Below are 13534 nucleotides of genomic sequence, written 5' to 3' on the forward strand. Positions count from 1 at the left end.
GACCCTATTATGTACTAAATCACCCTGAGCAAATAGCCCAGGCTTATGTGCCTGTTTCTTCATATGAAGTAAGATGCTAACTGCATCTACCTCACAAGGATGTCATGAGACGCTAACATACATAAAATACTTCAAACAGTGCCCAGCATCTAATTGCTCAATAAATAATAATTATGAAAAAAGCAAGTTCTAGGTAGGACTATGATAAAATTAGTTTAGTCCCAGTCTCCTGACTCATTTTGGTAAAATATGAGGAATAATTTAAAGAATTTGTCAAGATTTTGTAAATATTTCTTACTTCTCCATTTTTGTCAGTTTCTTTTGGCCACAAATTTGTTTCCACATAGCAATTAACTGTCATTCCATGAAAACAAAAAGGGCTTCTGGGCTTTATTTCCTGAGGTCATTAAGCATGGTTAAAGAAAGCTGAAGAGGTAGTTTCTCAGATAGCTTTGTTAGGAGAAAAATAGATGGGGTAGTGGCAACTGTGAAGAAGAAAGGAATATAGGAGGAATCCCATAAACCTGAGGGAAGAAAGGTGTTCAGAGGTGTTACTGGATCTCAAGATCTTATGAACCAGAGCTTCTGACTTAACTAAAGGTCAGCTTGATGCTTGCTCTCAGGTCTGCAAAGAGATAGTCGTCAATCCTTCAGTAGCGAAAGTTATTTGTAATACAAATAAGCTCTTAGTTAATACCCAAGAATGTGTAAGATATGCTTTTTCGAGGACGTTCTCTTAGGAGATTGAAACACATTGTATCTGATATATTTTTTGGATGATTTAGAACACTGATAGAATTTTTGAAAATTCACTCCAAACTCCAACAAACATTTCTGGGTCTTCAGCATCTTATGAAGGTTCAAAACCAAATTGATCTCTTGCTTTGATTTCAAAATCTCCACTAAGCATACTTGAAAAGTTGTTTTCTCTTATCCAACTATATTGGGTGGGTTTTTTTCCTCCTACTCTTTGGCAGCACAGCCTAAGAGTCCAGATTTTCGGTTGGACTGTCAGGGCTCATTTCCCAGATCTACTGCTTTTTGATGAGTGACCTTTGGGCAAGCAACTTAATCTTTCTCTTTCTTCCATTTCCTCATTTGTAAAATGGAGATAATAATAATAATACCGATTTATAAGTCTCTTATAAGAATTCGATGGCTTCCCTGGTGGCACAGTGGTTGAGAGTCCGCCTGCCGATGCAGGGGACACGGGTTTGTGCCCTGGTCCGGGAGGATCCCACATGCCACGGAGCGGCTGGGCCCGTGAGCTATGGCCGTTGAGCCTGCGCGTCTGAAGCCTGTGCTCTGCAATGGGAGAGGCCACAACAGTGAGAGGCCCGCGTACCACAAAAAAAAAAAATGTCAAAGTATGGTGAGCATGTAATTTTATTTTACTTTTTTAAATTAATTAATTAATTTCTATTTTTTTGGCCACTCCATATGGCATGTGGGATCTTAGTTTCCCAACCAGGGATCGAACCTGTGCCCCCTGCAGTGGAAGTGCAGAGTCCTAACCACTGGACTGCAGGGAATTCCCAGCATGTGCTTTTTAAAGATATTGAATATTATAACATAGATTTATCTGCCTAGCCCTCTTCTTCTGGTTCCACGTGGTCTTGGAGTTATTAATCAAGGTCTCCATTTTCCCAACCACAAGGGTGGGTACATGCCGCAGGTTGGGCCATACCCTTCCTCTCCTGGACTTTTCCTGCATACTGTGCTGAGAATGGGATTGAGAGGGGGGAGCTTCTCTTGCTTTTGCATTATGGACTATCAGAATGTAGCCCTGGACTACTAACCACATCCTCCCTCCCCTTTCTGCTACAGAAGAGAATGATGCCACGAGACAAAAAGTAACAGTCCCAAGAGATGCAGAGAGAACAAATCTCTCCCTGCCTAAATAATCCAACACAGTTACATGAGCCAATAAAGTTACCCATTTAGTGAAACTAGTTTGATTTGGACTTCTACCAGCCACACGTGCACACAAAAATCCTAGATTTTCCAGCATAATTTCAATTTCAAACATTCTGTTTTATTGTTCCCACAAATACTACCACTACTACTAAACAGCTACAATGTATATTGCTTTGTAAGTTCTAAGCACTGTTCTAAGCATTTCATATGTTTCAACTCATTTAAACCTCCCAACTATGCTATGAAGTGGTATTATTATTATCCTTACCTTACAGATAAGGAAAGTGAGAAACAAAGAGATTAAGTAATTTGCACAAGACCACATAGATAGAAAGTGGAGATAGGATTCAGATCAAGGTAGTATGAATCCCGAGTTCATGCTTTCTGTGCCTCATGGTGTGTCGAATGGCCACTGATCATATAGATGTTGGTAGAAATTAAACTCTCTGTAGTGTACCCTAAGAAGAAGATAGGAAGTGGCCCATATGATACATGTATACTAATTTGAGAATGGGGAAGAGGGAAGGACACATAGGCCAATTATACTTCTATAGCTACTAAATAGAAAGCATGCCAGAAAATTAGTTATCAATGATTTTCCAAATAGATAAGTTCCTTAGATATTCTTCTCCCATATTCCATTCATTCCTCATGCCATTTTATGTTCTCTAACCCTTTTCCAATTTTAGAGAAGTCTGGCACAATTTTCATTCATTTCTGGGATTCCTGAAACACTTGATACCTCTACTATTTTACCTCCCTTTTACTCTGAAACCCACTGCATTTTGGCTTAATTGCCATACCCTCTTCCTTATGAAACAGCCCTGGAAAAGGGTGCCAAGAGCTTCCTGCTTACCAGGTCCATTGAGCACGTCTTAGTAGATAAGTTGCTTGATAGATACTTCTGTTTTTTTAACCCGTTTCTCTAGCCTTCCTTGGCATCCTCTCCCTTGGTGTTTGGGCCATCACCTCTCCTCATTCTCTTCTTCCATGCTGGCTCTTCTTTTCAATCTCTTTGTAACATCCTTTTCCTTTTTACCATTAAATACTGATAATCCTATTCAACTTTTTAAATTCAGGTCAATGTTATTTCCTCCAGAGAGGCTTCCCTGTCACCTACACCCATAGAGTTCACCAAACCTTCTCTGGTATGTATCCGTTGCCCGTCTTGTGCTGTATTGTTATTTTACTTGCTACTTATATCTCTCCTGCTTTGGGTTGAAAATTCCTACAAGGGATGATGTTTTATTCATCTCTGTACCCCAGCACTTAGCAAGTTTTCACCATGGAGTGGATTCCCAGTAAATGTTTCTGAATGAATGAATGGGCTTGTCTGGTTTTCAATTATGGAATATCTGCCTATTATGACTCAACTTGGCCTTTTTTTTCTGTAAAACAGGAGAGACATTACATTATCATAAAGATGCCCGGAGATATAAATTACCTAATAAGTCAAAGGACACTTGGATACCCAGTAATGAGCATCTCATTACCTAGTAAGTCTGAATATCTGTTTTCCTGCTAAATAAATCACTGGTGATGTGTGTGTACTTGTGTGTTTACAGGAAATTAGAGAAAAGTAGGCTTTTAGTACCTGACACAAAAATCAAAACACCTGATTGCTAGTCTTGGCTCTATGACTTAGCCCAGTGACCTTGGACAAGTTATTTAGATAATCTGAAGCTTGAATTTTTAAAATGATAATTAAAATCTCTAGCCTGCCTACCTCATAGAGCTGAAGTGTAGATAAGATGGAAGAAATATGAAAATGCTTTAAAAACTGTTTTAGGTTGTTACATTGGTTGCAGAAAATATAAACACACTCAGATTATGTCAGGTAGTAAATGGTTTATTGAAAGGATACCTGGGGAAATTTTTAAAAACAAAATAAAGCAGAAATCTCAGCCACTAGTTTCAGCCAACCAGGGAAGTGGAAAGTGGCACAATCATGGGGTCACACAAGAGTAAAGGGAACCTGAGTATAGCTGAAGTGGACAGAGACTGTAATGTGGTTTCTGAACTGGAAGTTTCTTCAGGGTCTGGCACAGATAAAGCAAGAGCTTGCTAACCTCTCCTGAGTGCTCTGCAATTGACATGATGTCTTTTCTCTCTGTCTCTTTTTCTTTCCCGGTGACTTTCTGCCTTTGATCCTACCAACTAACTGACCCCCTAAGTCTATAAATCAAACAACAGATAGATTGCTGCTAAGGACCTAATGGCAAAGCTCTCTGCTCCAGGTTCTCTCATAGGAAGCCAGCCAGCCAATAGTTGGCTGTTCTTGGGTCAGAGGCACTCCCCTGGTCCAGTTAGTGGTGGCCGTGGGCGATAGAGCCAAGAAGAACAAACACACTCATTTATGTACCCAAGGCTCTTGATTTAGATTAGCCACAGTAGGATGTCACTAGGCTAAAGGGTCAAAGGGAGAAAGGAGTGTTAAAGGAGCCCAAGGACTAGGGGTTACCCGGTGGAAGCCTGCCCAGAAAGCAGCTGGAACCATGAAAGAACTGGCTGATGCCTAAGATGCCACCTGAAGCAGTTAGAAGGGGGTTTGATGAGAAATAACCTGGCTTCTTTTCCTTCCTGCTCTCCAAACTCCTCCCCTTAGGCAAACATACCAGGAATCCAGCTAACACAGGAAAGTTAAGTCTTCCCTGTGATACAGAGAAAATCAGAGAAGGGCAAGAAATGGATCTGAGGGCAGAGAGGTTCAGGACCAGCTCTGTAACTTATCATTAACTGAGTCAAATCTTCAGTTTACTTGGGGACGGCCAAGAGCGTCAACACTGTTATAGTGTAGACCTAGTACGTTGGAATGAGCAGAACTGGCTTTGAATCTTAGCTCTGCTATTTATTCTCTTTTATTTGGGTTGAGTTACTTAACCCTTCCAAACCTGTGTCTCATTCTGTAAAATGGTGATAACAATACCCATCTTCCAGGATTAGAAAGATTCAACATAATGAACGTAAAACTTTCAGCACAACATCTAGACACGGGGAATGCTTTACTGTTACAATGATGATAGTGACAGTGGTAGCGGTGGTGATGGTGATAGTGGTTGTCCCTGACACTAGGATATGTTTAATTTTTGCATCTCCAATAGCATGTCTTAGAAGTTTTTAAGCTGATTAAAAATATAGGCATCACTGGGCCTCTGAGTAACTTTATCAATATCAAGGTTACCTGCGGTTAAAGAGTCTAAATTGGAAAAATGCCATGGAGGTTTCTGCACCTCATCAAAAAAAAAATTATGAGGTGCTTTACACATATAAAATGCTTGCCTATGTACATGGTAACAGTCATACCACAATATTAACCATTTAAGAAAAAGTACAGGGGCTTCCCTGGTGGCTCAGTGGTTAAGAATCTGTCTGCCAATGCGAGGGACACAGGTTCAAGCCCTGGCCCGGGAAGATCCCACATGCTGAGGAGCAACTAAGCCCATGCACCACAACTACTGATTCTGAGCTCTAGAGCCTGCGAGCCACAACTGCTAGAAGCCATGACAATGAGAAGCCCGCGCACCACAACAAAGAGTGGCCTCCGCTCACAGCAACTAGAGAAAGCCTGCGCACAGCAACGAAGACCCAACACAGCCAAAAATAAGTAAATAAATTAATTAATTAATTAAAAAAAAAGAAAAAGTACAAAGCATATGTAGCTAAGGGACTGTATCTTTGAAAATGCAAATATATTTGAGTAGACCAAGCAAGCAATTTCAGGGGAATTATGTGACTGTGATTGTGAACAAGTGATTCATCCATTGTGATGGATAGGAAGTTAGTGGATAGTTTAATTGTATTTTGGTGATTTAACCAAACTTTGGAAAAGTACTCACACTAATTTCTTTGTCATTATCTGGAATGTCAAGTTCAAAATATCATAGGGTTTATTTATTTATTTATTTATTTTAAGTTAAACCTCCTTTTATTAGCAAATTCCCTGAGAGGAGAAGACAGTGCTTTCGGTTCTCTATTCTGATGTTTCTATGACTTTTAAATTTTTCAAATTTTAAAAATTGTGTAATATATAATGTACATAAAATAATGAACGAAATTGTACAGTTAAAGAATAATGACACAATGACATGTGTGTATTCACTACCCAGGGCAAGAAGCAGAATATTTCCACCCAGGAACTCCCTTATTACTACCAAAGTGAACACTGTCCTCAATTTTAATTAATGTATTAATAGTTCCTGTTTTCTTTATATTCTTAATCACTTGTGTATATATCCTTAAATAGCATATTATTTAGTTTTGAATGCTTTTGAACTTTAAGTGGGATCATAGTGATTACATTCTTCTAAGACTTGCCCCTTTCACTCGACATTGTGAGTCATTTATGTGAACACAGCTCTAGTTCAATTTTGCATCTATATCGTAAGTTGACCTACAATGTTCTTTTATTGTATTGTCTTTATTGTGTTTTGAAATCAAGACTATAGCTTTCTTTTAAAATGAGCTGGGAATCTTTTGTTCTTTCTTGGTTTCTGGAAAAAACTTCTACGAAGCAAGAATTAGTTGCTCCTCAAATGTTTAGTAAACTCACCCATAAGAACATTTTGACCCGTTTTGTTTTTATTTTTGTTGGGGGGGAGGTCTTAACTACCATTTTAATTTCTTTAAACTTAATGTTTATTCAACTTCTCATGTCAATTTTGAAATTTTATAGTTTTAGATATTTTTGTATTAATTTAGATTTTCAAATTTATTACATATGGCTGTTGTAATTCTTCACCATCTTTTAAGTGCTCTCATGTCTTCAAGATTTCAAAAATATTTTGACCAGCTTTTCTAGTTCTCAAAAGAGGGTTGATTTGAGCTCCCTAGTCCATAAGTATCAGAAATAGATGTTTGATTCTATTTTGAATCTGCCTACTCTTGATTCATGCTTTAAAGTTTTATTTCTCCCTAGAAACATTAAAATTACTTACTGATTTTCTGTGTTGAATAATTCAACAACTGAAAATTCCATGGATCTGACTCTGCCATTTCTGTTCATGATGCCTTATTATCTTGGGTGATTATTACTTATTGACATTATTATTTTTTTTCTTGTTTTTACTGTGAATTATACTTTTTAATTTGAACTCTCAATGAAATTCTTGAGGCCTGGGATGCAGGTAGATTCCTCCAGAAAAAAAATTGCCTTTACTTCTGTCAGGTGTCTAGAGCAAACTAGTCAAGAGCCACTTTAAATGAAATGATTGGCTTGAGATATTTTTGGCCTACTCAAGAAGCGAGAATTCAAACTATAAACCTGCAAAAGGGTTGGCTGGTGGTAATCAATTTTCAGAGGAAAATTATTCCCCTCCATTCATCACCAAAGTTTAAAATAGGTAATTTTTTGCAGTCCCAAGGAGGGAAGAAGCATTCATTTATAGTTCATCCTAATACTGAGGGTACAGCCCTCTGGATCCTGGCTTTAGGAGGAAAAACTCTCATGTTAGACTTTATATTTTGACTCTTGCTTTGTCTTTTGTGCCCCTAGTCCTTCGGGCCATGGAAACGGAGTTTACCAAGAGAGGAAAATTCAGCAAATGTTCTCAAGGAGAAAACTCTCAGAGTTTCTTGTAAAGCTCAGAGCTCCTGGCTTTATTCAGAACTTGGTCTGAATATTCTTCACTTTCTTGCCAGCTCATGTATATATACAAGATCATTTTTAAGAAAATATTTTAACCAACATATTTTGTTGCTTTCAGCAGGAGGGTCTAAGTCATTAATAGTATTGTTCTCTGTTTATATGATTAAAAAGAATATTATATACATGGTTTCATAACCTGCTTTTTTTTTTTTTTTTTTTTTTTTTTTTTAACGAACCCGCGTCCCCTGCATCGGCAGGCGGACTCGCAACCACTGCGCCACCAGGGAAGCCCCCTGCTTTTTAATATAATGTAAAAAGAACACTTACCTAACTTAAGGAATATGTGTCTGCAATCATTATTTAATTATTTATACATTCAACAAATATTTCCCGAGGCCCTAATATAGAGACATTTTTTTGTTCCCAATGATACAACAATGAATAAGACACACAGTTGCTACATGTACTAAACTTAAATTCTAAGGGAAGGGAAATATTAAACCTATTATTGCACAATAAGCTATATAATTACAAACTTTTCTTATCAAGAAAAATTAGAGGCTACTTTGAGAGAGCCACTCAATTTAGACTGAGAAGTCAGGGAAGGCCACCCTGAACAAGAGACATTAGAAACTAAAGGATGAACAGGAATTAGCCAGATAAAGAGTGAGGGGAAGAATTTCCAGGCAGAAGGAACAGCAGGTATGAAGGTCCTGAGACAAGAGGGAGCATGCCATGTTTTGGAGCTGAAATAAAGCAAGAGAAGCTGTAGTAGAGATCAAAGGGGAAAAGAGTGAGACATGAGCTGGAGAAATTGGCTGGGGCCAGAGCATACATGGCCTTCTACTCTGTATTCATCAGCTCCGGATGCCACAAAAGCCTGGGTGGCTTAAGCAAGAGAAACTTATTTTTTTTATTTTTTTGCGGTACGCGGACCTCTCACTGTTGTGGCCTCTCCCGTTGCGGAGCACAGGCTCCAGACGCGCAGGCCCAGCGGCCACGGCTTACGGGCCCAGCCGCTCCGCAGCACGTGGGATCTTCCTAGACCGGGGCACGAACCCGTGTCCCCTGCATCGGCAGGTGGACTCTCAACCACTGCGCCACCAGGGAAGCCCAAGAGAAACTTATTTTCTCCCAGTTCTGGAGGATGCAAGTCCAAGATCCAAGTTCCAGCATGGGCAGGTTCTGGTGTGACTTCTCTTACTGGCTTGCAGACAGCTGCCTTCTTGCTGTGTCCCTATGTGGTAGGGAGAGAGCTCTGGTATCTCTTCCTCTTCTTATTAGGGCACCAGTTCTGTCAGATCAGGGGTCCACCCTTAATCCAAATTACCTCCTTAAAGGCACTATCTCCAATACAATCCATGGGAGGTTAGAGCTTCAGCATATGAATTTGGGGCGGGGGGGGGGGGTACACAATTCAGCCCATAGCATATGCCATGGATGTTTATTTCAAGTGTGATGAGAAGCCATTGAAGAGTTTTGTGCCAGGAAATGACATGATCAGTTTATGTTTTGAGAGAATCAGTGTGCTTCTTGAATTGAAGACAGAAGAGGAGAGATCAGTTAGGAGACAATTGTAATAGCCGAGATAAAATATGGCAGCTGGGACCTCTTTGGTGTGAGGAGTAGAGAGGATTCAATGCATTCTAATACAAATTTAGGAATAATCAAATAATTGTCACCATTTAGTGATCGTTTGGATGTAAGGAAGACCTAAATATTGAGGAGGTGTCTAGATTTATTGCATGGGCACATGACTGGATGGTGGCATAATTTACTGAGGTGAGAAACACTAGAATTGCAGGTTTGGAGCAGGAAGAAGATAAATGTAAGTAAGTCTGTTTTGAAATGCTGAGTTTGAGATGTCTACTAGACATCTAAGTGAGATGTCAAGTAGCAGATAGATCTGGGATAATGATACAAATGTGCAAGCTGGTATTTGAAGTCATAGGAGTGGATGCGATTGGACAGGAAGAGGGAACAGAATAGAGAAGAACAGGGGGCCTAAAGCTAAGCTTTGAAGAACATAATTTCCTCACAACACTCTATGATGAAAATTTTTAAACATAAGGAGTCACACTGTGAGCATCCATATACCTACCACCAAGATTCTACGATTAGCATTTTACTATATTTGCTTTATCCCATATCTATTTATCTGTCTGTTCTTCTATCCATCTATCAAGGCATCTTATTTTTTGATTCATTTCAAAGTAATCTGTAGATATTTGTACCTCTCACCCCTAAACACTTCAGCATGCACATCAACTAGAGTTCAAAAGTTATTTAAGGTTCTTTTTTATTTTTATTTTTTTAAACATCTTTATTGGAGTATAATTACTTTACAATGTGTTAGTTTCTGCTGTATAACAAAGTGAGTCAGCTATATGCATACATATATCTCCATATCCCCTCTCTCTTGCATCTCCATCCCCACTCCTTATCCCACCCCTCTAGGTGGTCGCAAAGCACCGAGCTGATCTCCCGGTGCTATGCAGCTGCTCCCCACTAGCTATCTATTTTACATTTGGTAATGTATATATGACAATGCTACTCTCTCACTTCATCCCAGCTTACCCTTCCCCATCCCCGTGTCCTCAAGTCCATTCTCTACATCTGTGTCTTTATTCCTGCCCTGCCCCTAGGTTCTTCAGAACCATTTTTTTTTTAGATTCCATATATATGTGTTAGCATACAGTATTTGTTTTTCTCTTTCTGACTTACTTCATTCTGTATTACAGACTCTAGGTCCATCCACCTCACTACAAATAACTCAATTTCATTTCTTTCTATGGCTGAGTAATATTCCACTGTATATGTGTGCCACATCCTCTTTATCCATTCATCTTTTGATGGACACTTAGGTTGCTTCCATATCCTGGCTATTGTAAATAGTGCTGCAATGAATATTGTGGTACATGACTCTTTTTGAATTACGGTTTTCTCAGGGTATATGGCCAGTAGTGGGATTGCTGGGTCATATGGTAGTTCTATTTTTAGTTTTTTAAGGATATGGTTCTTTTTTAAGTTGAAATTTACATATAATGAAATGTGCCAACCCTAAATGCACTATTTGCTGAATTTCAACAAATGCATACTTGCCTATTTAATGCAAATTCCTATCAATATTTAGCCATTATGATTACCCTAGAAAATTCCCGCAAGTCCCTTTCCAGTCAGTCTCTATCCCCTCTTCCATAGAAGCAACCATAATTCTGATATTTTTCCACCAAAGATTGCCTTCTGGAACTTCATATAAATGGAATCATACAGTATATACTCTTTCTTGTATGTAAGGTTTCTTTTATTCAGCATATTATTTTTGAGATTCATTCCTGTTGTTGCATGTATGATTAGTTTGTTCCTTTTTCTTGATGAGTCTTATTTTATTGTATGGCTACACCATGGTTTGTTTAGCTTTTCTTCTATTGATGGACACTTAAATGCTATTTCCAGTGTGAGACCATCATGAATGAAGCTGCTATGAGCATTTCTGTATAAATCTTTGTGGACGTATGTTTTCACTTCTCTTGAGTAAATATCTAGAAGTGGAATTGCTCATGAGTCAGAAGGTCGATAGATGGTTGCTCTGGTTTGGTTTGGTTTCGTTTTTGTTCTTTTGTGATAGAATCTTTATTTTACATGTTAGCATCATAGCACAAGAATCCATCTCAGGCATTGTCCTGATCTGAACCCCCACCCATTATATTTACACAAGTACTGTTCCATGATCATTTGTGTTAAATATATGTAAATATCGAAAACTCCTTCTGTATATCCAGCTAATCTAGAAGCAAAATGATGTTTATAGACTTGCAATCCTTCCCCTAATTGAAATTTGTTTCTGGATTAAATATGTCTGAATTCTTTTGAGGTCACATGACGAGGAAATTCCAATTTACAGTCTGCAAAAGCTACTCAAGGAGTCAAGAAACTCCCTTGCATGGACAGGATTTTTGGATCCTTCTATAATAGTATTTTTAAAATAATTTTTTAAATTATGAGAAAAAACACAAATTAATTTACTCCCCTAACCATTTTTAAGTGTTCAGTTCAGTGGTGTTAACTATACTCACGTTGTTGTGTAACAGATCTCTAGAACTTTTTCATCTTGCAAAACTGAAATTCTATACCCGTTAAGCAACTCCCAACTTTCCCCTCTTCCCTCCCCGGCAACCACTACTCCACTCTATGTTTCCATGAATTTGACCTAATCTAGATACCATGGAACCATACGGTATTTGTCTTTTCATGACTGGTTTATTTCACTTCACATAATATCCTCAAGGTCCATCCATGTTGCAGCATGTGACAGGATTTTTCTTTCTTTCTTTCTTTCTGTTTTTAATTTACTTTTGGCTGCGTTGGGTCTTCATCGCTGCACACCGGCTTTCTTAGTTGCAGCGAGTGGGGGCTACTCTTCATTGCAGTGCGCGGGCTTCTCATTGCGGTGGCTTCTCTTGTTGCAGAGCACGGGCTCCTAGGCACGGGCTTCAGTAGCTGTGGCACACAGGCTCAGAAGTTGTGGCTTGCAGGCTCTAGAGCACAGGCTCAGTAGTTGTGGTGCACAGGCTTAGTTGCTCCGCGGCATGTGGGATCTTCCCGGACCAGGGATCAAACCCGTGTCCCCTGTATTGGCAGGCGGATTCTTAACCACTGTGCCACCAGGGAAGCCTTCCTTCTTTCTTAAGGCTAAATAATATTCCATCTGTGTATATACCACACTTCCTTTATCCAGTCATCAGTAGAGGAACATTGGACTACTTCTACCCCTTGTCTAATGTGAATAAGACTGCAATGATAAATAAAATTTTTTAAAAAGACTGCAATGAACATGGGTGTGCAAATATCTCTTTGAGATCCTGCTTTCAGTTCTTTTGAATATATACCCACAAGTGGGATGGCTAGATCATAGATGTTTTGTTTTTATAAGAAACTTCCAAACCTTTTTCCAAAGCATTTTACACTCTTACTAACAACACATGAAAAAACTAGTTGCTCTATATCCTTGCAAACTCTGTGGTCAATCTTAGAACACCAACATTTAAATGTCTAATAAAATAGTTACACCGGGGCTTCCCTGGTGGTGCAGTGGTTGAGAGTCCGCCTGCCGATGCAGGGGACGTGGGTTCGTGCCCCGGTCCGGGAAGATCCCACATGCTGCCGAGTGGCTGGGCCCGTGAGCCATGGCCGCTGAGCCTGCACGTATATGGAGTAGTAGAGAGATGGGAGAGAAACCAGGTGTGATTACATAAGAAGGCAAAGGAAGAGAAGGTTTAAGAAAGAGGGACTGATCAAGATCTTCTCATGTACTTTTGCTCTGCCTCAAATACATCTTCCACTCTATAATTAGTAATTTTTCAACAAGCAAATTTTATCATTTCCCTCCTTTGCCTTTCAGACCTCACATTGCTATTAAAATGGAGTTGCCAGGTTTTGGAAGCAGGATGTCCAGTTAAATTTAAATTTCATATAAATAACAGATAATTTTTTTAGTGTAAAGTATGTTCAGTGTAATATTTGGGACTTATGCTAAAATATTGTTTATCTGAAATATAAATTTCAGGTATATATCTGAAATATAAATTTAATTCAACATCCTGTATTTTATCTAGCAAATCTATCAAAATAAAGTTCAAAAACTCCTACTTTGGCCTCCAATGCCTACCTGCCTACCTCTGCAGCATCTTCTTTGCTAGACTACTTCTGAATCTCTATACTTTCTCGTAGTCAAACAAGAAAATTCTACAAACTTTCTCACAGGCTTCTTCTGCCTCAGTGCACTTGCATATGCTGTTTTCTCTGGCAGAAACATTTTGCTTTCTCTCTTTGCCTAGCTAAATTCTATTCATGTAGCTTTCAACTTAACTGTCACTTTTGTTTTTCCCCTTGGTCATGAAGCGGCATGAAGGATCTTAGTTCCCCGACCAGAAAATGAACCCATGCCCCCTGCAGTGGAAAGGCAGAGTCCTAATCACTGGACCAACAGGGAATTCCCTAACTGTCACTAGGACTTCTCTATTCATCTCAGGC

This window comes from Neophocaena asiaeorientalis, unplaced genomic scaffold (genome assembly GCF_003031525.2).
Source record: "Neophocaena asiaeorientalis asiaeorientalis breed wild unplaced genomic scaffold, Neophocaena_asiaeorientalis_V1.1 scaffold182, whole genome shotgun sequence".
Lineage (NCBI taxonomy): Eukaryota > Metazoa > Chordata > Mammalia > Artiodactyla > Phocoenidae > Neophocaena > Neophocaena asiaeorientalis.